Source organism: Ranitomeya variabilis, chromosome 1, assembly GCF_051348905.1.
Source record: "Ranitomeya variabilis isolate aRanVar5 chromosome 1, aRanVar5.hap1, whole genome shotgun sequence".
Taxonomy (NCBI): domain Eukaryota; kingdom Metazoa; phylum Chordata; class Amphibia; order Anura; family Dendrobatidae; genus Ranitomeya; species Ranitomeya variabilis.
In genome coordinates, this window is record NC_135232.1 from 298,811,683 (window position 1) to 298,834,524 (window position 22,842).

Here is a 22,842-nt window from a genome sequence, read left to right on the forward strand (position 1 = left end):
TGTTATTTCATCTTAATTCACCGCCAATACATGTGGGGGGCCTCTGTCTCCTTTTGGGGTATTTCTCTAGAGGTGAGCTAGGACTAATATTTTCCTCTGCTAGCATTATTTAGTCCTCCGGCTGGTGCTGGGCATCTAGAATCAACGTAGGCATGCTACCCGGCCACTGCTAGTTGTGTGTTAGGTTTAGTTCATGGTCAGCTCAGTTCCCATCTTCCAAGAGCTAGTTCCTATATATGCTTATGCTATGATCTCTTGCCATTGAGATCATGACAGTTTGACCGGCCCACTAAAGGGTTAAAATCCTTGGCTGAGAAAGGAGAGAAATAAGTAGTTTGCTGAAATTTTTTTTTTTTTTTTCTCTCCTTTGAATGGCTCTGTGTCCACCTGTTTGTAATGGATCTTCAGAGTGTAACTGCAGGTTTGAATAATCTCGCCACGAAGGTACAAAATTTGCAAGATTTTGTTTGTCATGCACCTGTATCTGAGCCGAGAATTCCTTTGCCGGAATTTTTCTCGGGGAATAGATCTGGGTTTCAGAATTTTCGAAATAATTGCAAATTATTTTTGTCCCTGAAATCTCGCTCTGCCGGAGACCCTGCACAGCAGGTCAGGATTGTGATTTCCTTGCTCCGGGGCGACCCTCAAGACTGGGCTTTTTCATTGACACCAGGGGATCCTGCGTTGCTCAATGTGGATGCGTTTTTTCTGGCCTTGGGGTTGCTTTATGACGAACCTCATTTGGAGCTTCAGGCAGAAAAAACTTTGATGTCCCTATCTCAGGGGCAAGATGAAGCGGAAATTTACTGCCAAAGATTCCGTAAATGGTCTGTGCTTACTCAGTGGAATGAGTGCGCCCTGGCGGCGACTTTCAGAGAGGGTCTCTCTGATGCCATTAAGGATGTTATGGTGGGGTTCCCTGTGCCTGCGGGTCTGAATGAGTCCATGACAATGGCTATTCAGATCGATAGGCGTTTGCGGGAGCGCAAACCAGTGCACCATCTGGCGGTGTCCACTGAGAAATCGCCAGAGAGTATGCAGTGTGATAGAATTCTGTCCCGAAGCGAGCGGCAGAATTTTAGACGGAAAAATGGGTTGTGTTTCTATTGTGGTGATTCTACTCATGTTATATCAGCATGCTCTAAGCGCACTAAAAAACTTGGTAAATCTGTTTCCATTTGCACCTTACCGTCTAAGTTTATTCTATCTGTGACCCTGATTTGCTCTTTGTCATCTATTACCACGGACGCCTATGTCGATTCTGGCGCCGCTTTGAGTCTTATGGATTGGTCCTTTGCCAAACGCTGTGGGTATGATTTAGAGCCTTTGGAGACTCCTATTCCTCTGAAGGGGATTGACTCCACCCCATTGGCTAATAATAAACCACAATACTGGACACAAGTAACTATGCGTATTAATCCGGGTCACCAGGAGATTATTCGCTTTCTGGTGCTGTATAATCTACATGATGATTTGGTGCTAGGATTGCCTTGGCTGCAATCTCACAACCCAGTCCTCGACTGGAGAGCTATGTCTGTGTTGAGCTGGGGATGTAAGGGGGCTCATGGGGATGTACCTGTGGTTTCCATTTCATCATCTATTCCCTCTGAAATTCCTGAGTTCCTGTCTGACTATTGTGACGTCTTTGAAGAATCCAAGCTTGGTTCGTTACCTCCGCACCGAGAGTGCGATTGTGCCATAGATTTAATCCCGGGTAGTAAATACCCAAAGGGTCGTTTATTTAATCTGTCTGTGCCTGAACATGCTGCTATGCGAGAATATATAAAGGAGTCCTTGGAAAAGGGACATATTCGTCCATCGTCATCTCCCTTAGGAGCCGGTTTTTTCTTTGTGTCAAAAAAAGACGGCTCTTTGAGACCATGTATTGATTATCGGCTTTTGAATAAAATCACTGTTAAATATCAATACCCATTGCCGTTGCTGACTGATTTGTTTGCTCGCATAAAGGGGGCCAAGTGGTTCTCTAAGATTGACCTTCGTGGGGCGTATAATTTGGTGCGAATCAGGCAGGGGGATGAGTGGAAAACCGCATTTAATACGCCCGAGGGCCACTTTGAGTATTTAGTGATGCCTTTTGGTCTTTCTAATGCTCCGTCAGTTTTCCAGTCCTTTATGCATGATATTTTTCGCGATTATTTGGATAAATTTATGATTGTGTATCCGGATGATATTCTGATTTTTTCGGATGACTGGGACTCTCATGTCCAGCAAGTCAGGAGGGTTTTTCAGGTTTTGCGGTCTAATTCTTTGTGTGTGAAGGGTTCTAAGTGTGTTTTTGGGGTACAGAGGATTTCCTTTTTGGGATATATTTTTTCCCCCTCTTCCATTGAAATGGATCCTGTCAAGGTTCAAGCTATTTGTGATTGGACGCAGCCCTCTTCTCTTAAGAGTCTTCAGAAATTTTTGGGCTTTGCTAACTTTTATCGTCGATTTATTGCTGGTTTTTCGGATATTGCTAAACCATTGACCGATTTGACTAAGAAGGGTGCTGATGTTGCTGATTGGTCCCCTGATGCTGTGGAGGCCTTTCGGGAGCTTAAGCGCCGTTTTTCCTCTGCCCCTGTGTTGCGTCAGCCTGATGTTGCTCTACCTTTTCAGGTTGAGGTCGACGCTTCTGAGATCGGAGCTGGGGCAGTGTTGTCGCAGAAAAGTTCTGACTGCTCCGTTATGAGGCCTTGTGCCTTCTTTTCCCGTAAATTTTCGCCCGCTGAGCGGAATTATGATGTTGGGAATCGGGAGCTTTTGGCCATGAAGTGGGCTTTTGAGGAGTGGCGCCATTGGCTTGAGGGGGCCAGACATCAGGTGGTGGTATTGACTGACCACAAAAATTTGATTTATCTTGAGACCGCCAGGCGCCTGAATCCTAGACAGGCGCGCTGGTCATTATTTTTCTCTCGGTTTAATTTTGTGGTGTCATACCTACCGGGTTCTAAGAATGTTAAGGCGGATGCCCTTTCTAGGAGTTTTGAGCCTGACTCACCTGGTAACTCTGAGCCCACAGGTATCCTTAAGGATGGAGTGGTATTGTCAGCCGTTTCTCCAGACCTGCGGCGGGCCTTGCGGGAGTTTCAGGCGGATAGACCTGATCGTTGCCCACCTGATAAACTGTTTGTTCCTGATGATTGGACCAGTAGAGTCATCTCTGAGGTTCATTCTTCTGCGTTGGCAGGTCATCCTGGCATTTTTGGTACCAGGGATTTGGTGGCAAGGTCCTTCTGGTGGCCTTCCCTGTCACGAGATGTGCGAGGCTTTGTGCAGTCTTGTGACGTTTGTGCTCGGGCCAAGCCTTGTTGTTCTCGGGCTAGTGGATTGTTGTTGCCTTTGCCTATTCCTAAGAGGCCTTGGACGCACATCTCGATGGATTTTATTTCAGATCTGCCTGTTTCTCAGAAGATGTCTGTCATCTGGGTGGTGTGTGACCGTTTCTCTAAGATGGTCCATTTGGTTCCTCTGCCCAAGTTGCCTTCTTCTTCCGAGTTGGTTCCTCTGTTTTTTCAAAATGTTGTTCGTTTGCATGGTATTCCTGAGAATATCGTTTCTGACAGAGGGACCCAATTCGTGTCTAGATTTTGGCGGGCATTCTGTGCTAGGATGGGCATAGATTTATCTTTTTCGTCCGCTTTCCATCCTCAGACGAATGGCCAGACCGAGCGGATTAATCAGACCCTGGAGACATATCTGAGGTGTTTTGTGTCTGCTGACCAGGATGATTGGGTTGCTTTTTTGCCATTGGCGGAGTTCGCTCTCAATTATCGGGCCAGCTCTGCCACTTTGGTGTCCCCGTTTTTCTGTAATTCGGGGTTTCATCCTCGATTTTCCTCTGGTCAGGTGGAATCTTCAGATTGTCCTGGAGTGGATGCTGTGGTGGAGAGATTGCATCAGATCTGGGGGCAGGTGGTGGACAATTTGAGGTTGTCCCAGGAGAAGACTCAGCTTTTTGCCAACCGCCACCGTCGTGTTGGTCCTCGGCTTTGTGTTGGGGATTTGGTGTGGTTGTCTTCTCGTTTTGTCCCTATGAGGGTCTCTTCTCCTAAGTTTAAGCCTCGGTTCATTGGCCCGTATAAGATATTGGAGATTCTTAACCCTGTTTCCTTCCGTTTGGACCTCCCTGCATCCTTTTCTATTCATAACGTTTTTCATCGGTCATTATTGCGCAGGTATGAGGTACCGGTTGTGCCTTCCGTTGAGCCTCCTGCTCCGGTGTTGGTTGAGGGTGAGTTGGAGTACGTTGTGGAGAAAATCTTAGACTCTCGTGTTTCCAGACGGAGACTCCAGTATCTGGTCAAGTGGAAGGGATACGGCCAGGAGGATAATTCTTGGGTGAATGCATCTGATGTTCATGCCTCTGATCTGGTTCGTGCCTTTCATAGGGCCCATCCTGATCGCCCTGGTGGTTCTGGTGAGGGTTCGGTGCCCCCTCCTTGAGGGGGGGGTACTGTTGTGAATTTTGATTCTGGGCTCCCCCGGTGGCTACTGGTGGAATTGAACTGGTGTCTTCATCTTCTCTGTTCACCTGTTCCCATCAAGATGTGGGAGTCGCTATATAACCTTGCTGCTCTGTTAGTTGCTTGCCGGTCAACAATGTTATCAGAAGCCTCTCTGTGCTTGTTCCTGCTCCTAGACAACTACTAGATAAGTTGGACTCTTGTCCATGTTTGTTTTTGCATTTTGGTTCCAGTTCACAGCTGTAGTTTCGTTACTGTGTCTGGAAAGCTCTTGTGAACAGGAATTGCCACTCTGGTGTTATGAGTTAATGCCAGAGTTTTAAAGTAATTTCTGGATGGTGTTTTTGATTAGAGTTTTCAGCTGACCATGAAAGTGTCCTTTCTGTCTTCTGCTATGTAGTAAGTGGACCTCAAATTTGCTAAACCTATTTTCATACTACGTTTGTTATTTCATCTTAATTCACCGCCAATACATGTGGGGGGCCTCTGTCTCCTTTTGGGGTATTTCTCTAGAGGTGAGCTAGGACTAATATTTTCCTCTGCTAGCATTATTTAGTCCTCCGGCTGGTGCTGGGCATCTAGAATCAACGTAGGCATGCTACCCGGCCACTGCTAGTTGTGTGTTAGGTTTAGTTCATGGTCAGCTCAGTTCCCATCTTCCAAGAGCTAGTTCCTATATATGCTTATGCTATGATCTCTTGCCATTGAGATCATGACAAACACCCCTGGACTAACGACCCAGGTGGGTGCCAAACTGAGGAAAGACAATCCCAGAGTCATATCACTAGTGACCACAAGAGGGAGCCAAAAAAGTCTAATTCACAACAGAGATCATCTTCAGTAACAGTGCGGTCATCTGCTAAGGTTCTCCTCCACGATTAGGGGGTGTCACCGAGTTGTAATCAACGTTACCTGGTTAGGGGCCCACTCAGACACTTCGCCCCCCCTGAACCAAAACACTAGCTATGCCTCTGTAATGATCCCAAACACACCGCTAGGGCAATGAAGGAGTGGCTTCATAAGATGCATATAAAGGTCATGGAATGGCCTAACCAGTCTCCAGATCTCAATACCAAAGAAAACCTTTAGAGAGAGTAGAAAGTCTGTGTTGCCCAACGACAAGCACAAAACATCACTGCTCTGGAGGAGATCTGCATGGAGGAATGGGCCAACATACCACCAAGAGTGTGTGCCAAACTTGTGAAGACTTACATAAAACGTTTGACTTCTGTCATTGCCAACAAAGGATATATAACAAAATATTGAGATGAACTTTTGTTAATGACCAAATACTTATTTTCCACCAGAATTTGCAAAAAAAATCTTGCCAAATCAGACAAGGTGAATTGCTGGTTTTATTTTCTCATTTTAAGGGCTCATACTCACCTGCGAGAAACTCGGATGAGTCTCGCACGTCAATACCCAACACTGCACCCGACACTCAGAAGCCGCCGCACGCTCCGATCGAGTGCCGGCAGCAGAGTATTAACATACGAGACTCATCCGAGTTTCTCGCAAATGAGTATGAGCCCTAACTGTCATAGTTGTGGTCTACCTCTGATGTGAATTACAGGCCTCTCTAAACAGGTGCCATTACTACAGGTAATGAGTGGAGGACAGAGGAGAAGAAGTTACAGGTCTGTGAGAGCCAGAAATCTTGCATGTTTTAGGTGACCAAATACTTATTTTCCACCATAATATGCAAAATAAATATTGCCAAATCAGACAAGGTGATTTTCTGGATTTGTTTTCTAAATTTTGACTCTTATAGTTGTGGTCTACCTATGATGTCAATTAGAGGCCTCTCTGATCTTTGTGTGAGAACTTGCAAAATTGGTGGCTGACTACTTTTTTCCCCCACTGTATCCTAGATGTGCTCGATTGGAATGTGATCTGAGGAACTGGCAGGCCAGTGCATAGCATCAATCCCTTCATCATGCAGGAACTGCTGACACACTTGAGCCACGAGGCCTAGCATTGCTATGCATCAGAAGGAACCCAGGGCCCACTGTACCTGCATATTGTCTTACAATGGATATGAGGATCTTATCCCTGTACCTAATGGCAGCTAGCACATGGAGGGCTATATAGCCCTCCAAAGAAATGCCTCCTTACACCATTACTGACCACTACCAAACCGGTCATCCTGGAGGATGTTGCAGGCCGAATATTTTCTGTGGCATCTCCAGACTGTCACATGCTCAGCGTGAACTTGATCTCATCAGTGAAGAGCACAGGGTGCCATTGACGAATCTGCCAATCTTGGTGTTCTCTGGCAAATGTCAATCACCCTGCACGATGTTGGGAGGTAAGCACAACACCCACTTGTGGACATCGGGCACTCATACCACCCTCACGGAGTCTGTTTCTGACAGTTTGAGCAGACACATGGATGTTAGGGGCCTGCTAGAGCTCATTTTGCAGGGCTCTGGCACAAAGAAAGAGGTTGCGATCCTGCTGGGTTGTTGCCCTCCTATGGCTCCCTCGACGTCTCCTGCTGTACTGGCCTGTCTCCTGGTACCTGCTCCTTATTCTGGACACTGTGCTGACGGACACAACTACCCTTTTTGCCACAGCTCGCATTGATGTGCCTTCCAGGATGGGCTGCACTACCTGAGCAACTTCTTTGGGTTGCAGACACTGCATCAAAACTGCCACAAAATGCAAAAGTGACCAAAACAACGGCCAAAAAGGATGAGAACAGAGAAATGGTCTGTGGTCATTCCCACAAACATGAACCCCACTTGCCGCAGCTAGAGGGCAAGTGGGAAGAGACCGGCAAAGAGCTAGAATTGGCTCATCTAATAGATGTGCCTTTTCTGGGCGGCTGCGAGCTGCTACTTTTAGGCTGGGGGGACCATTATCCATGACCCCTTACCATTCTGATATAACCAGCCCCCAGCTGTTTGCTTTAGCAAGGCTGGTTGTCAAAAATGGGGGGGCCCCAAGCCGTTCTTTTAATTATTTATTTAAATAATTTAAAAATACGGCATGGGGACCACTCTATTCTTGATAACCAGCCTTGCAGGTTTTTTTTTAAATTATTTATTTACAGAGCAGGAGCCGGCTGATGAACACTCCCATCAGCCGCCCCTGTTCTGTTTTTAGTCGCAGCAGACATTGAATGATGGGAACAGTAGTCCCCTTAGCGGACACCAGTGACTGGACTTAAATTTTATACCTCCAATCAAAGCTGCTGGGAACCGCAGCTCTCTGACCGGGGGTGATGATTTTACTGCCTATCAGAAGCGGTGTTTGCTGCGCTGTCAGCAAATACGCTGCAAAAAAATGATACCTGCGTTTTTGTAGCATTTTGTCACCATTCATTCAAGTCAATGGGTGAAAAATGCTGCAAAAATGCTGAAGACGTGACATGCTCTATGTAAGAAAAACGCAGCAAAGCACAAAATCCTGATGACAAAAAAAAACAATGTGTGTGCATGAGATTTCTGAAATCTCATAGGCTTTGCTGGTACTGTGAAAAGCAGCTGAAAATTATAATTAAAAACACAGCAAAAAAGCAGCAAAAACTACTAGTATGAGAAAATAAGTTTTCAAACACTATTCAACAGTTTTTGCAGCTTTATTTACTTTATTTATGCAAAACACAGTGGCGAAGCCAGCTGAAGAATGGACAGGTCACTTCTTTTAGCTGCTTCATGATTTTCAAAAGCTGAAGAAGTTCAAAGAAAAGACAGAACATATGCACAGCAAGGATCCAGGCAGAATCTGCTTAAAAAAGATTCAATGTGCACAAATGTTTAGGGAAAAAAAAAGCTTAAAAAAAAAACCTTCAGATGAGCAGCAAAGTGGATTTCCCACAAAATGAAGTGGACGAGTTTTCCAGGGTTTTTTGATGAAGATATGCTCTAAAAACATCTTAAAAACTCAGTGTGAACAAAGCCTTAGTGGAAATGCATTTCTTTACATTGCAGTGTGTTAAAGCATGCCCACTTGTGTGTACACTTTTGTGAGAGTTCATTGCATATGGATGAATTTATTGTCATTCACATGCATATATATTATTATTATATGTGGTTTTTGTAGTTCATATACAAATCTACTATGTTTATACATACAGTTGTGGCCAAAAGTATTGACACCCCTGCAATTCTGTCAGATAATACTCAGTTTCTTCCTGAAAATGATTGCAATCACAAATTCTTTGGTATTATTATCTTCATTTAATTTGTCTTAAATTAAAAAACACAAAAGAGAATGAAGCAAAAAGCAAAACATTGATCATTTCACACAAAACTCCAAAAATGGGCCAGACAAAATTATTGGCACCCTCAGCGTAATACTTGGTTGCACAACCTTTAGCCAAAATAACTGCGACCAACCGCTTCAATGAGTTTCTTACAAAACCATCAATGAGTTTCTTACAATGCTCTGCTGGAATTTTAGACCATTTTTCTTTGGCAAACTGCTCCAGGTCCCTGATATTTGACGGGTGCCTTCTCCAAACTGCCATTTTTAGATCTCTCCACAAGTGTTCTATGGGATTCAGGTCAGGACTCATTGCTGGCCACCTTAGAAGTCTCCAGTGCTTTCTCTCAAACCATTTTCTAGTGCTTTTTGAAGTGTGTTTTGGGTCATTGTCCTGCTGGAAGACCCATGACTTCTGAGGGAGACCCAGCTTTCTCACACTGGGCCCTACATTATGCTGCAAAATTTGTTGGTAGTCTTCAGACTTCATAATGCCATGCACACGGTCAAGCAGTTCTGTGCCAGAGGCAGCAAAGCAACTCCAAAACATCAGGGAACCTCCGCCATGTTTGACTGTAGGGACCGTGTTCTTTTCTTTGAATGCCTCTTTTTTCTCCTGCAAAACTCTATGTTGATGCCTTTGCCCAAAAAGTTCTACTTTTGTCTCATCTGACCAGGAACATTCTTCCAAAACGTCAATATGGCTTTTTTATGTCTTGGGGTAAGAAGTGGGGTCTTCCTGGGTCTCCTACCATACAGTCCCTTTTCATTCAGACGCCGCCGGATAGTACGGGTTGACACTGTTGTACCCTCGGACTGCAGGGCAGCTTGAACTTGTTTGGATGTTAGTCGAGGTTCTTTATCCAACATCCGCACAATCTTGCGTTGAAATCTGTCAATTTTTCTTTTCTGTCCACATCTAGGGAGGTTAGCCACAGTGCCATGGGCTTTAAACTTCTTGATGACACTGTGCACGGTGGACACCGGAACATTCAGGTCTTTGGAGATGGACTTGTAGCCTTGAGATTGCTCATGCTTCCTCACAATTTGGTTTCTCAAGTCCTCAGACAGTTCTTTGGTCTTCTTTCTTTTCTCCATGCTCAATGTGGTACACACAAGGACACAGGACAGAGGTTGAGTCAACTTTAATCCATGTCAACTGGCTGCAAGTGTGATTTAGTTATTGCCAACACCTGTTAGGTGCCACAGGTAAGTTACAGGTGCTGTTAATTACACAAATTAGAGAAGTATCACGTGATTTTACGAACAGTGCCAATACTTTTGTCCACCCCCTTTTTTTATGTTTGGTGTGGAATTATATCCAATTTGGCTTTAGGACAATTCTTTTTGTGTTTTTTCATGTAAGACAAATTAAATGAAGGTAATAATAACAAAGAATTTGTGTTTGCAATCATTTTCAGGAAGAAACTGAGTATTATCTGACAGAATTGCAGGGGTGTCAATACTTTTGGCCACAACTGTATTTACAGTTGTGACATCTGCCTTTTAAAAAGGCCAAGTAAGAAAGGAAAGGGGGAAGGGAGTCAGTGCACTATATCTACTGTTGGAAGAATCACAATGGAGACAAAACACGGAGCCGCCCAGGTAGGAGCTGTAGAAGCCACATAAGAAAAAATAATTCTCCTGTGATAAAACTTCACATTTGATACGTGTAGTGCAGCGGGGTTGGTGCAGAGTGATATACAGGCAGTGACCACAGGAAAGTTCAAAAGCAAAGTCTCTTTAATGTTCAGCGTACTCACAAAATAGAAAACAAAAGGATATCCTCCGGCTCGCAGCCGGAAAACAAAACAGTCCGTAACCTGTTGCCGTGGGTGACTGCACCGCCGTGTAAGCTGAGGACTGCCAGGCCCCTTTGGCTCTGTGTTGCCTCACACAGGTTGAGGCTATGGCAGAGCCTTCTGTTCTGCAAGCTTGCAAAACCAAAACTGACCCACCCAAACCTCTGCTGCAAGGTTTTTTTTCTTACAAGGAACTCGAGGCCGTGGCCACATGGAAAAACCGGCTGGGGAGGAAATGGACCACCCCACTACCTTCCAGTAGTCCGGTTAAAAAAAAAATAAAAGCCCATGGCAGGTTTTCCTAAATCTGCTTTGAACTACTAGCTTGCCCAAGACCAACACTCACTATTCTGCATTTAAATCACACTATGCCTGTGACTGCAATGTGCTCCCACGGCCTCAATATGTTTCTGTGCGCATCTTGGGGGACACATCGCGACCCTTGCATATAACCCCGGTCACTGCCTCACACACGTTAAGATATTACAGCAACCTTATTTCACACACTAAACCTATGCTTTCAGATACAGAGCGTTACTTATGGTCTAGATAGTAGCTGGTGAACCACCATTAAATACTATTGGCTGTTAGCCACATGTTGTTCATCAGCCAATGGAGAAAAAAAATGCATATGATTAGTTCACCTGCTGAAACAAATAAATGTAAAACTGTTAAAAACTATGAACAGAGAGAGAAGCAACGCACAATCAATCACATATATTGAAGGATAAGATCCTGTCTCACATTTAGTCCTAGTGGGGTTCTGGTGTTTAACTTGAAGACACATAATGATTCTCTGATCAGGATTTTCCCTTTCAAGTTACTACCCCGAGTTGGTCTATAGACCCTTTCTATGCCTGCAAATATTAAAGATGGTATATCCCCTTTGTATGTGTGCAGAAAATGCTTGGAAACCAGAGATATTAATGGTTGTCTGATTTACCGCATCTGACATGTGCCTTCTGATGCGTTTTTTCAAGGGTCCAATTGTACAGCCCACATATTGGATTTGACACATTGTACATTCAATTAAATAGGTAACTCCAGCTGTATTAAAGTTTATAAAGTTTTTATATTAAAACTCTGACCCATAACATAAAAACTTGTGAATTTCTGGACATGTTCACGATACATATTTGGAGTGGTCGTAATTGTAAAAACCTTTTAAAGCAAGCCAAATATCTGATTGTTGTTTTAGATCTTTGATAAAAAGGCAAGGAGATAAAATGGAGCCTAAAGTGGGAGATTTTTTACTACTTAGCATATATTTGTATTACTAATAATACTGGCCAATTTAGTATTGGTTCAAAATTGGCAAATACTTTTTTACTATATAAACAATATTGTCATATTATGGGCTGCAGTGCGGAAATAAGTATTTGATCAATTGCTGATTTTGTAAGTTTGCCCACTGACAAAGACATGAACAGTCTATAATTTTAAGGGTAGGTTAATTTTAACATTGAGAGATAGAATATCAAAAATAAAATCCAAAAACACTGGTATTACTTACCTGGTAATGTGTTTTTTCGTGACCCATGATGGCACTACGAAAGAGGGGATCCGCCGTTCAAGGACAGGAAACCTTCAAGATAAAAAGGGTGGCTCCTCTCTCCGCATCAGTTTTCCAGAACATGAGAGGAACTCTGCTGATTAGTGTACATTCAAAATCATACATCCATTTATACTTTACATTTCTAGCTACCAACACCCAAGGGAGTGTCTTAACTATAATGATGCACCGAAACAAAAAAACGTGATCAATAGGGAGGGAATATAAGGATGCCGTCATGAGTCACGAAAAAAACATTACCAGGTAAGCTTTCCACGCCTATGCGTGTGTAATGTAGTGAATATTCATTTCTCTTAAGCAGCGGGCACAGGTGTTCGCCGCCGGCTCCTGCCTCCTGTGACCCGCTGCTCTGCCACTGCCACTCTCCCACCACAGCCAGAGCAGGTACATCCGGACTATTCTCCTCCATTTTCCTCCACATTTTTGAAGGAAAAAAAGTGCGTCTTATGGTCTGAAAAATATGGTACATCCAAGTATTAAGTCTTGTTCACCAGAGTGATCAAATACTTATTTCTCACTACAAATTGCAAATAAATTTATATAATTTATACAATGTGATTTTTTCAGTCACCCATGACGGTACCACGAGAGAGGGGATCCGCCGTTCAAGGACAGGAAACCTTCAAGATAAAAAGGGTGGCTCCTCTCTCCGCATCAGTTTTCCAGAACATGAGAGGAACTCTGCTGATTAGTGTACATTCAAAATCATACATCCATTTATACTTTACATTTCTAGCTACCAACACCCAAGGGAGTGTCTTAACTATAATGATGCACCGAAACAAAAAAACTTGATCAATAGGGAGGGAATATAAGGATGCCGTCATGAGTCACGAAAAAAACATTACCAGGTAAGTAATACCCGTGTTTTTCAGTCACCCATGACGGCACCACGAGAGAATTACAGGTACTTGTAGTTACCGTATTTTTCAGACTATAAGACGCACCGAACCATAAGGCGCACCCCAAATTTGGGGTGAAAATTGCAGAAAAAAAGTTTTTTTATAAGATGGGGGTCCGTCTTATTGTCCGAATTTACAGTATCTTACCTGAGGGCTGGCGGTGGCAGAGCAGGGTCACAGGAGGCATGGTGTCGGCAGAGGTGGGGTGATGCGGTACGGCGTGCACCTGAGCAGGGTCCCTTCCTGCTTAGGTGGGCGACGCCACGGCCTGGTGTCCATGGGAGGGTTGCAGCAGTGGTTACCGGCAGAGGTGCTGGGATGAGGAGGTCCTGGGATGAGGAGGTCCTGGGATGAGGAGGTGCTGGGATGAGGAGGTGCTGGGATGAGGAGGCGCAGTGAGAGGGATGGCGTCAGAGGGGTCCCTTTCCCCGGTGAGGTGATGCAGCAGCCCGGTAAGCAGCAGAGCCGGGTGAATACTGTTGTTAGCGGTGGTGGCGGCCATCTTCCCGAGGCCGCGGGTGTGCAGTGAAGCGCTCTGCTTCCCGGGGCTTCAGGAAAATGGCCGCGGGATGCCGCGCGTGCGCAGATGGAGATCGCGGCGGCCATTTTCCTGAAGCCACGAACTTCAGGAAAATGGCCGCCGCGATCCCCATCTGCGCACGCGTGGCATCCCGTGGCCATTTTCCTGAAGCCCCGGGAAGCAGAGCGCTCCATCTGCGCATGCACGGCCTCCGGAAGATGGCCGCCACCACCGCTAACAACAGGATTCACCCGGCTCTGCTGATTACCGGGCTGCTGCATCACCTCACCGGGGAAAGGGACCCCGCTCACAGCACCTCCTCATCCCCGCACGTCTGCCGCCGCACCTCTGCCACCACACCTCTGCCACCGTACCTCTGCCGCCACGGTAAGCCTGCATTGCGACTATTAGACGCACCCCCCCATTTTCTCCCCTTTTTTTGGGGGGAAAAGTGCGTCTTGTAGTCCGAAAAATACGGTACTTAGGGAGGGATCACGGCTTGTAACACCCTTCTTCCGAATGTGAGGTCAGAAGAAGCAGACAGATCTAACCTATAGTGTCTGAAGAAAGTAGAAGGAGAGGACCAAGTGGCTGCCTTACAAATTTGGTCGATGGAAGCATCTGCTCTCTCCGCCCAGGATGTCCCCATTGCTCTTGTGGAATGGGCCTTCAGACCTTCAGGAATAGCCCTGCCCGCACTGACATAAGCTAGTTTAATGGCCTCTGCCACCCATCTAGCTATATAGAGAATATAGTACACCGCACACTCAATATGTGTATTTGCAAAAAAAGTGAAAAATTTATTTGACATGAAAAGCGACCAGAGGTAATTATAATGACGTTTCGGCCCTACCAGGGCCTTAATCATACAATCGCTATGGAAAAAAAATAAAGACAGAATGTATAAACATGTGATATATACAATAACTCATATTCCAAAAACAAAAATAGAGTTCCCAACCTGGATAAAAGAAACAAAGGATAGGTAAAACAAAGGGGTATAAAATATGACATCAGTGGCATGGCATGATACATATGTCTAAAGCAATATTATACAGATCTCCACCTGGAGATATAATCAGAAGTAAGGTCACAGGGCCAGACTAAGGCTCCTGAAGCCAGTACATATGACAATCAACATAAAAGATACACAGGAAGGAAAAGTATTACCTTTAACGTGCACATAGAAGAGGGAAGAGTCCTTGTAGTTAGAGGCATACACTGTAGAGAGGATGATATATGTATATGAGATAAAGCAGGTACATAGAGAATAAAAAGTGGTAAAGGTATGTGATGTACCTTAAATGCCGGGTAATAATGCGTGTATTGACGCAATGACCGCCCTGAGGTGGGTTTTGTGGACCTGTGGGAGATGAGCATTATCAGGGGCATGCCATGACCAAAGTTATATTGCGGTACAAGTGACAGGGTGGATAGCAGTGGATGGCCCAGTAAGAGAGAGTGTATTACCTGGTACTTGTGGTAACTGTGCGGCGCTCCCGCGCCTTGCTGCCGGTGTATAGTGTGGCCGGGGCCGCAATGTTTTAATGGCGCTGACAGGAAGTGGTGCCACTGACACCGGAAGTAAGGTCGGCGGTCAGGGACCGCTATTGCGCATGCGCGGCCGGCGATTCAGTGTGTGCCTGGTTGCTGAGTAACCCAGGCGCTGTGTGTAACAGCAGCTGATGACCGACAATTATGTCTGCATGTGCTGTACCATTAGAAGGCTCTAGTAACACTGGGGATGCTGTAAATAGCCAGGGGGGGCGGGGGCCATGCCTAATGTGTGCTGTGTTTAATAACTATATCCCCAGAGGGGAAACCATGGGGCATGTAGAAAAAATGGGCAGGGCAGTATGAATTAAAGAATGGTAGGAAGACTGTGGCGCCAGTGGCACATAGTAGGATGGTCAACTAAACTACGGGTGATAAATTTGGTGTGGATAGATGATATGGATGGGTAATATAATGTTAATAAAGAGGACTCACCAGGTGACTTAACGGATCTGCAAGGAAAGAGGAAAATATTAGTGAGCTACAACAATTAGATCAGCCAATCTATTTCCCTATTTAAGCCCCTAGGTGCAAGGGTGTCTAGTGTGTATATCCAAAATGTTTCCCTGGATCGCAGACGTTTGATGTGATTACCCCCCCGTCTAGGACGGGGCACATGTTCCAGGACCTGAAATTTAAGTTGGGCCACTGTGTGTCTTGCCTTTACAAAATGGTCAGGAAGGGGAAGCCAGGTTTTGCTACACCTGATGGTAGACTTGTGGCTTGCGATTCTCTCCCGTATGTGCTGCGTGGTTTCGCCCACGTAGAGTAGGCCGCAAGGGCACTTAATGACGTAAATTACAAAATTTGAGTCGCACGTAAAGAATCCGCGAATAGGATAAGATTTCCCAGTCCTCGGGTGTGTCACGTTATCCGATTTTATCACATTTGAACAAGCGGCGCAGTTCAAGCACGGGAAGGTCCCATTGCGGCGTGAGCTCAAGAATTGCTGTCTTGGTATACGATGTGTGCTGCCCATATCCGCCTTGACTATTTGGTCACGGATATTGGGAGGTCTCCTTGTGCTCATAAGTGCGGGAACTTTGAAGGACGGGATTTCGGGATGAGCTCTGGTCAGAAGGGGCCAGTGCTTTTTTATGACTGAATACACCTTAGTCATAAAAGGGTGATGGGTGTGCACGAACGGTATCCTTTCTTGGGGCTGGCGTGATGCGGGACTCAACGGTGGATTGGAAGACCTGTTGAGTTCTTGTGTCAGGAGACTGGAAGGGTAGCTCCTGTCGCTGAACTTCTGTGCCATGGTTGTGAGTCGAACCTGTCGCATCTCGGGGTCCGTGACAATGCGGGAAACTCTTTTGAATTGAGACCTGGGCAAACTGTTTTTAGTGGTGGCTGGATGGCAGCTGGAGTACAGTAGCAAACTATTGCAGTCCGTGGGTTTTGTGTAAAGATCTGTTTTTAGGAGTCCGTTGGCATCTTTCAATACTAGGGTATCCAAGAAGGCTATTTGTGCTTCGTGAGTATGAATGGTAAATTTCAGCTCCTGGAAGGTAGAGTTGAGGGTAGAGTAGAATGTATCGAGGGTATTGGATGACCCTGTCCAAATCAGGAAGATGTCATCGATGTACCTGCAGTAGTCAAGGACATGTTGAGAGAAAAGCTCATTGGTGTAGACGTGGTGTGATTCAAAGTAATCCATGTACGCATTGGCGTAGGCCGGGGCTACATTCGAGCCCATCGCGGTCCCGCATATTTGGACATAGTAGGTGTCCTCATATAGGAAATAATTCTCAAAAAGGACCATATGTAGAAGTTCAAGACAGAAAGATATAGCATTCCTGGACATGTCTGTGTGTTCCAGAAGTTCTCTGGTGGCACGTATGCCCTTCTCGTGGGTTATGGAGGTGTATAAACTGTTCACGTCCATGGTGACGAGGACACTGTGGGGAGGTACCTGGTGTATCTGTTTAATTTTGTCAAGAAACTGGTTAGTGTCTAATATAAAGGACCTGGTGTTTTTTGTCAACGGTGTCAGAATCTTTTCGAGAAATATGGAGAGTGGTGAAAGAACCGAGTCGGTGGAGGCCACAATTGGTCTTCCAGGGGGGTTATGTAGGGATTTGTGGATTTTTGGCAAAACATAGAAAACCGGAATGATTGGATGGGGGTTCTGCAAAAACGTGGCCGTCTTGCCATCGATCGTGTCATTTGCTAGATATATTTCAATGAGTTCCCTAATTTTTTTGGCGATGGCTGTAGTGGGGTCCCTAGGTATGGCCTTGTAGGTGTTGGTATCTGCTAGTTGTCTAAATATTTCACCCCGGTATTGTGACCGGTCCATGACAACCGTGGCTCCCCCTTTGTCTGCAGGTTTTATGGTGATGGAATTGTTGGACCGTATGGAATAAAGTGCCTGTTTCTCTTCAAGTGTCATGTTGGTATGTGTAGGATAGAAACCCAATCTATGTTCATGTGATAGGGATTTAATATCACGATCCACCAGAGAGATGAATGTTTCGATAGCATGGTAAGAGTGAAGAGGAGAAAAAGTACTGACATTACGAAGTCCCAGAGAAGAGATAGATAGTGCCGGGATGGTATCAACAGATCCGGAGGGCCTCCCAACTGGGTCCGATGTAGGTATATTGCCAAAATGAGTCTTAAGTCTAATGGATCTGTAGAAGCGATGTAAGTCTTTCTCAAGTTGGAATGGATCCCAGTGGGGTGTTGGACAGAAAGATAATCCTTTCTGTAGGACTGTCAGTTCCGCTGGTGATAAGGAGTAACTGGAGATGTTAACCACTTGATTGGCTGGCTTACCTGGCTTCGGGTCACCATTCTTTCGCCGCGATCTTCGGGTTGGTCTGTTGGATGACGTCCTCCCCTGCGGCCTGCGGCTAAAAAATGTTGCCTGTTGGAACCGGTGGAGGAGTCGCTGCCGGAGCTGTAGGATCCTGGTCTCCTGGAATGGTTGCGATATCGCCAGTTTGTGGTTTTGGACAAGTCGCTCCATCGATATACCCTGTCGGTAGCGTAATCTTCACTGTCTCTCTGGAACTTAAGTCTCTTGCGTTCCTGTAGGGTCTTCTCGAACTCCGTGATGGCTTTGTCCGTTTTCGTTTTGAGTGCCGTCCAGTCGGTAGATGAAAGGGTGGTCGTCAGCTGGGTCTCAATGGCCTGGATATTTTTTTGAACGTCAATAATTTCCTTCTGGAGGTATTCAATTGTGAGGACGATAATGTCCAATGAGCATTTATTCAGAATGTGTTTGTATTTTTCACAAAATTCCGGATTGTCTGCAAATAGTGTAGGTCGCAAATTATATCTCAATCCCCTTGGGATTTTGCTTTGGCGAAAGTATTCAGCCAGGGTAGTGCAATGTAAATCATATGAGACTAGCTTCCGCTTAGTCTTTTCATAGTCCCTGGTTCTCAAATCGGTAGCGGGTATTCTGAGAAACTCAGTGGAGCCAGTCACTGCTGAAACAATGTTAGCGCTAGTGGCTGTATCATATGCAAAAGTAGAGGTGGACATTAGGGCAGACTGGTGCAGCGGCCAAGACTATGGTAAGATGAGTAAAGAAAATTGGCGCGCACTCAGAGTAATGGGGGAGCGAGGTGCAGGTGTAGTGGGCTGTATAAGCCCTACGTACATAGAGAATATAGTACACCGCACACTCAATATGTGTATTTGCAAAAAAAGTGAAAAATTTATTTGACATGAAAAGCGACCAGAGGTAATTATAATGACGTTTCGGCCCTACCAGGGCCTTAATCATACAATCGCTATGGAAAAAAAATAAAGACAGAATGTATAAACATGTGATATATACAATAACTCATATTCCAAAAACAAAAATAGAGTTCCCAACCTGGATAAAAGAAACAAAGGATAGGTAAAACAAAGGGGTATAAAATATGACATCAGTGGCATGGCATGATACATATGTCTAAAGCAATATTATACAGATCTCCACCTGGAGATATAATCAGAAGTAAGGTCACAGGGCCAGACTAAGGCTCCTGAAGCCAGTACATATGACAATCAACATAAAAGATACACAGGAAGGAAAAGTATTACCTTTAACGTGCACATAGAAGAGGGAAGAGTCCTTGTAGTTAGAGGCATACACTGTAGAGAGGATGATATATGTATATGAGATAAAGCAGGTACATAGAGAATAAAAAGTGGTAAAGGTATGTGATGTACCTTAAATGCCGGGTAATAATGCGTGTATTGACGCAATGACCGCCCTGAGGTGGGTTTTGTGGACCTGTGGGAGATGAGCATTATCAGGGGCATGCCATGACCAAAGTTATATTGCGGTACAAGTGACAGGGTGGATAGCAGTGGATGGCCCAGTAAGAGAGAGTGTATTACCTGGTACTTGTGGTAACTGTGCGGCGCTCCCGCGCCTTGCTGCCGGTGTATAGTGTGGCCGGGGCCGCAATGTTTTAATGGCGCTGACAGGAAGTGGTGCCACTGACACCGGAAGTAAGGTCGGCGGTCAGGGACCGCTATTGCGCATGCGCGGCCGGCGATTCAGTGTGTGCCTGGTTGCTGAGTAACCCAGGCGCTGTGTGTAACAGCAGCTGATGACCGACAATTATGTCTGCATGTGCTGTACCATTAGAAGGCTCTAGTAACACTGGGGATGCTGTAAATAGCCAGGGGGGGCGGGGGCCATGCCTAATGTGTGCTGTGTTTAATAACTATATCCCCAGAGGGGAAACCATGGGGCATGTAGAAAAAATGGGCAGGGCAGTATGAATTAAAGAATGGTAGGAAGACTGTGGCGCCAGTGGCACATAGTAGGATGGTCAACTAAACTACGGGTGATAAATTTGGTGTGGATAGATGATATGGATGGGTAATATAATGTTAATAAAGAGGACTCACCAGGTGACTTAACGGATCTGCAAGGAAAGAGGAAAATATTAGTGAGCTACAACAATTAGATCAGCCAATCTATTTCCCTATTTAAGCCCCTAGGTGCAAGGGTGTCTAGTGTGTATATCCAAAATGTTTCCCTGGATCGCAGACGTTTGATGTGATTACCCCCCCGTCTAGGACGGGGCACATGTTCCAGGACCTGAAATTTAAGTTGGGCCACTGTGTGTCTTGCCTTTACAAAATGGTCAGGAAGGGGAAGCCAGGTTTTGCTACACCTGATGGTAGACTTGTGGCTTGCGATTCTCTCCCGTATGTGCTGCGTGGTTTCGCCCACGTAGAGTAGGCCGCAAGGGCACTTAATGACGTAAATTACAAAATTTGAGTCGCACGTAGAGAATCCGCGAATAGGATAAGATTTCCCAGTCCTCGGGTGTGTCACGTTATCCGATTTTATCACATTTGAACAAGTGGCGCAGTTCAAGCACGGGAAGGTCCCATTGCGGCGTGAGCTCAAGAATTGCTGTCTTGGTATACGATGTGTGCTGCCCATATCCGCCTTGACTATTTGGTCACGGATATTGGGAGGTCTCCTTGTGCTCATAAGTGCGGGAACTTTGAAGGACGGGATTTCGGGATGAGCTCTGGTCAGAAGGGGCCAGTGCTTTTTTATGACTGAATACACCTTAGTCATAAAAGGGTGATGGGTGTGCACGAACGGTATCCTTTCTTGGGGCTGGCGTGATGCGGGACTCAACGGTGGATTGGAAGACCTGTTGAGTTCTTGTGTCAGGAGACTGGAAGGGTAGCTCCTGTCGCTGAACTTCTGTGCCATGGTTGTGAGTCGAACCTGTCGCATCTCGGGGTCCGTGACAATGCGGGAAACTCTTTTGAATTGAGACCTGGGCAAACTGTTTTTAGTGGTGGCTGGATGGCAGCTGGAGTACAGTAGCAAACTATTGCAGTCCGTGGGTTTTGTGTAAAGATCTGTTTTTAGGAGTCCGTTGGCATCTTTCAATACTAGGGTATCCAAGAAGGCTATTTGTGCTTCGTGAGTATGAATGGTAAATTTCAGCTCCTGGAAGGTAGAGTTGAGGGTAGAGTAGAATGTATCGAGGGTATTGGATGACCCTGTCCAAATCAGGAAGATGTCATCGATGTACCTGCAGTAGTCAAGGACATGTTGAGAGAAAAGCTCATTGGTGTAGACGTGGTGTGATTCAAAGTAATCCATGTACGCATTGGCGTAGGCCGGGGCTACATTCGAGCCCATCGCGGTCCCGCATATTTGGACATAGTAGGTGTCCTCATATAGGAAATAATTCTCAAAAAGGACCATATGTAGAAGTTCAAGACAGAAAGATATAGCATTCCTGGACATGTCTGTGTGTTCCAGAAGTTCTCTGGTGGCACGTATGCCCTTCTCGTGGGTTATGGAGGTGTATAAACTGTTCACGTCCATGGTGACGAGGACACTGTGGGGAGGTACCTGGTGTATCTGTTTAATTTTGTCAAGAAACTGGTTAGTGTCTAATATAAAGGACCTGGTGTTTTTTGTCAACGGTGTCAGAATCTTTTCGAGAAATATGGAGAGTGGTGAAAGAACCGAGTCGGTGGAGGCCACAATTGGTCTTCCAGGGGGGTTATGTAGGGATTTGTGGATTTTTGGCAAAACATAGAAAACCGGAATGATTGGATGGGGGTTCTGCAAAAACGTGGCCGTCTTGCCATCGATCGTGTCATTTGCTAGATATATTTCAATGAGTTCCCTAATTTTTTTGGCGATGGCTGTAGTGGGGTCCCTAGGTATGGCCTTGTAGGTGTTGGTATCTGCTAGTTGTCTAAATATTTCACCCCGGTATTGTGACCGGTCCATGACAACCGTGGCTCCCCCTTTGTCTGCAGGTTTTATGGTGATGCAGACAAAAGTGCCCTTGCGGCCTACTCTACGTGGGCGAAACCACGCAGCACATACGGGAGAGAATCGCAAGCCACAAGTCTACCATCAGGTGTAGCAAAACCTGGCTTCCCCTTCCTGACCATTTTGTAAAGGCAAGACACACAGTGGCCCAACTTAAATTTCAGGTCCTGGAACATGTGCCCCGTCCTAGACGGGGGGGTAATCACATCAAACGTCTGCGATCCAGGGAAACATTTTGGATATACACACTAGACACCCTTGCACCTAGGGGCTTAAATAGGGAAATAGATTGGCTGATCTAATTGTTGTAGCTCACTAATATTTTCCTCTTTCCTTGCAGATCCGTTAAGTCACCTGGTGAGTCCTCTTTATTAACATTATATTACCCATCCATATCATCTATCCACACCAAATTTATCACCCGTAGTTTAGTTGACCATCCTACTATGTGCCACTGGCGCCACAGTCTTCCTACCATTCTTTAATTCATACTGCCCTGCCCATTTTTTCTACATGCCCCATGGTTTCCCCTCTGGGGATATAGTTATTAAACACAGCACACATTAGGCATGGCTATTTACAGCATCCCCAGTGTTACTAGAGCCTTCTAATGGTACAGCACATGCAGACATAATTGTCGGTCATCAGCTGCTGTTACACACAGCGCCTGGGTTACTCAGCAACCAGGCACACACTGAATCGCCGGCCGCGCATGCGCAATAGCGGTCCCTGACCGCCGACCTTACTTCCGGTGTCAGTGGCACCACTTCCTGTCAGCGCCATTAAAACATTGCGGCCCCGGCCACACTATACACCGGCAGCAAGGCGCGGGAGCGCCGCACAGTTACCACAAGTACCAGGTAATACACTCTCTCTTACTGGGCCATCCACTGCTATCCACCCTGTCACTTGTACCGCAATATAACTTTGGTCATGGCATGCCCCTGATAATGCTCATCTCCCACAGGTCCACAAAACCCACCTCAGGGCGGTCATTGCGTCAATACACGCATTATTACCCGGCATTTAAGGTACATCACATAC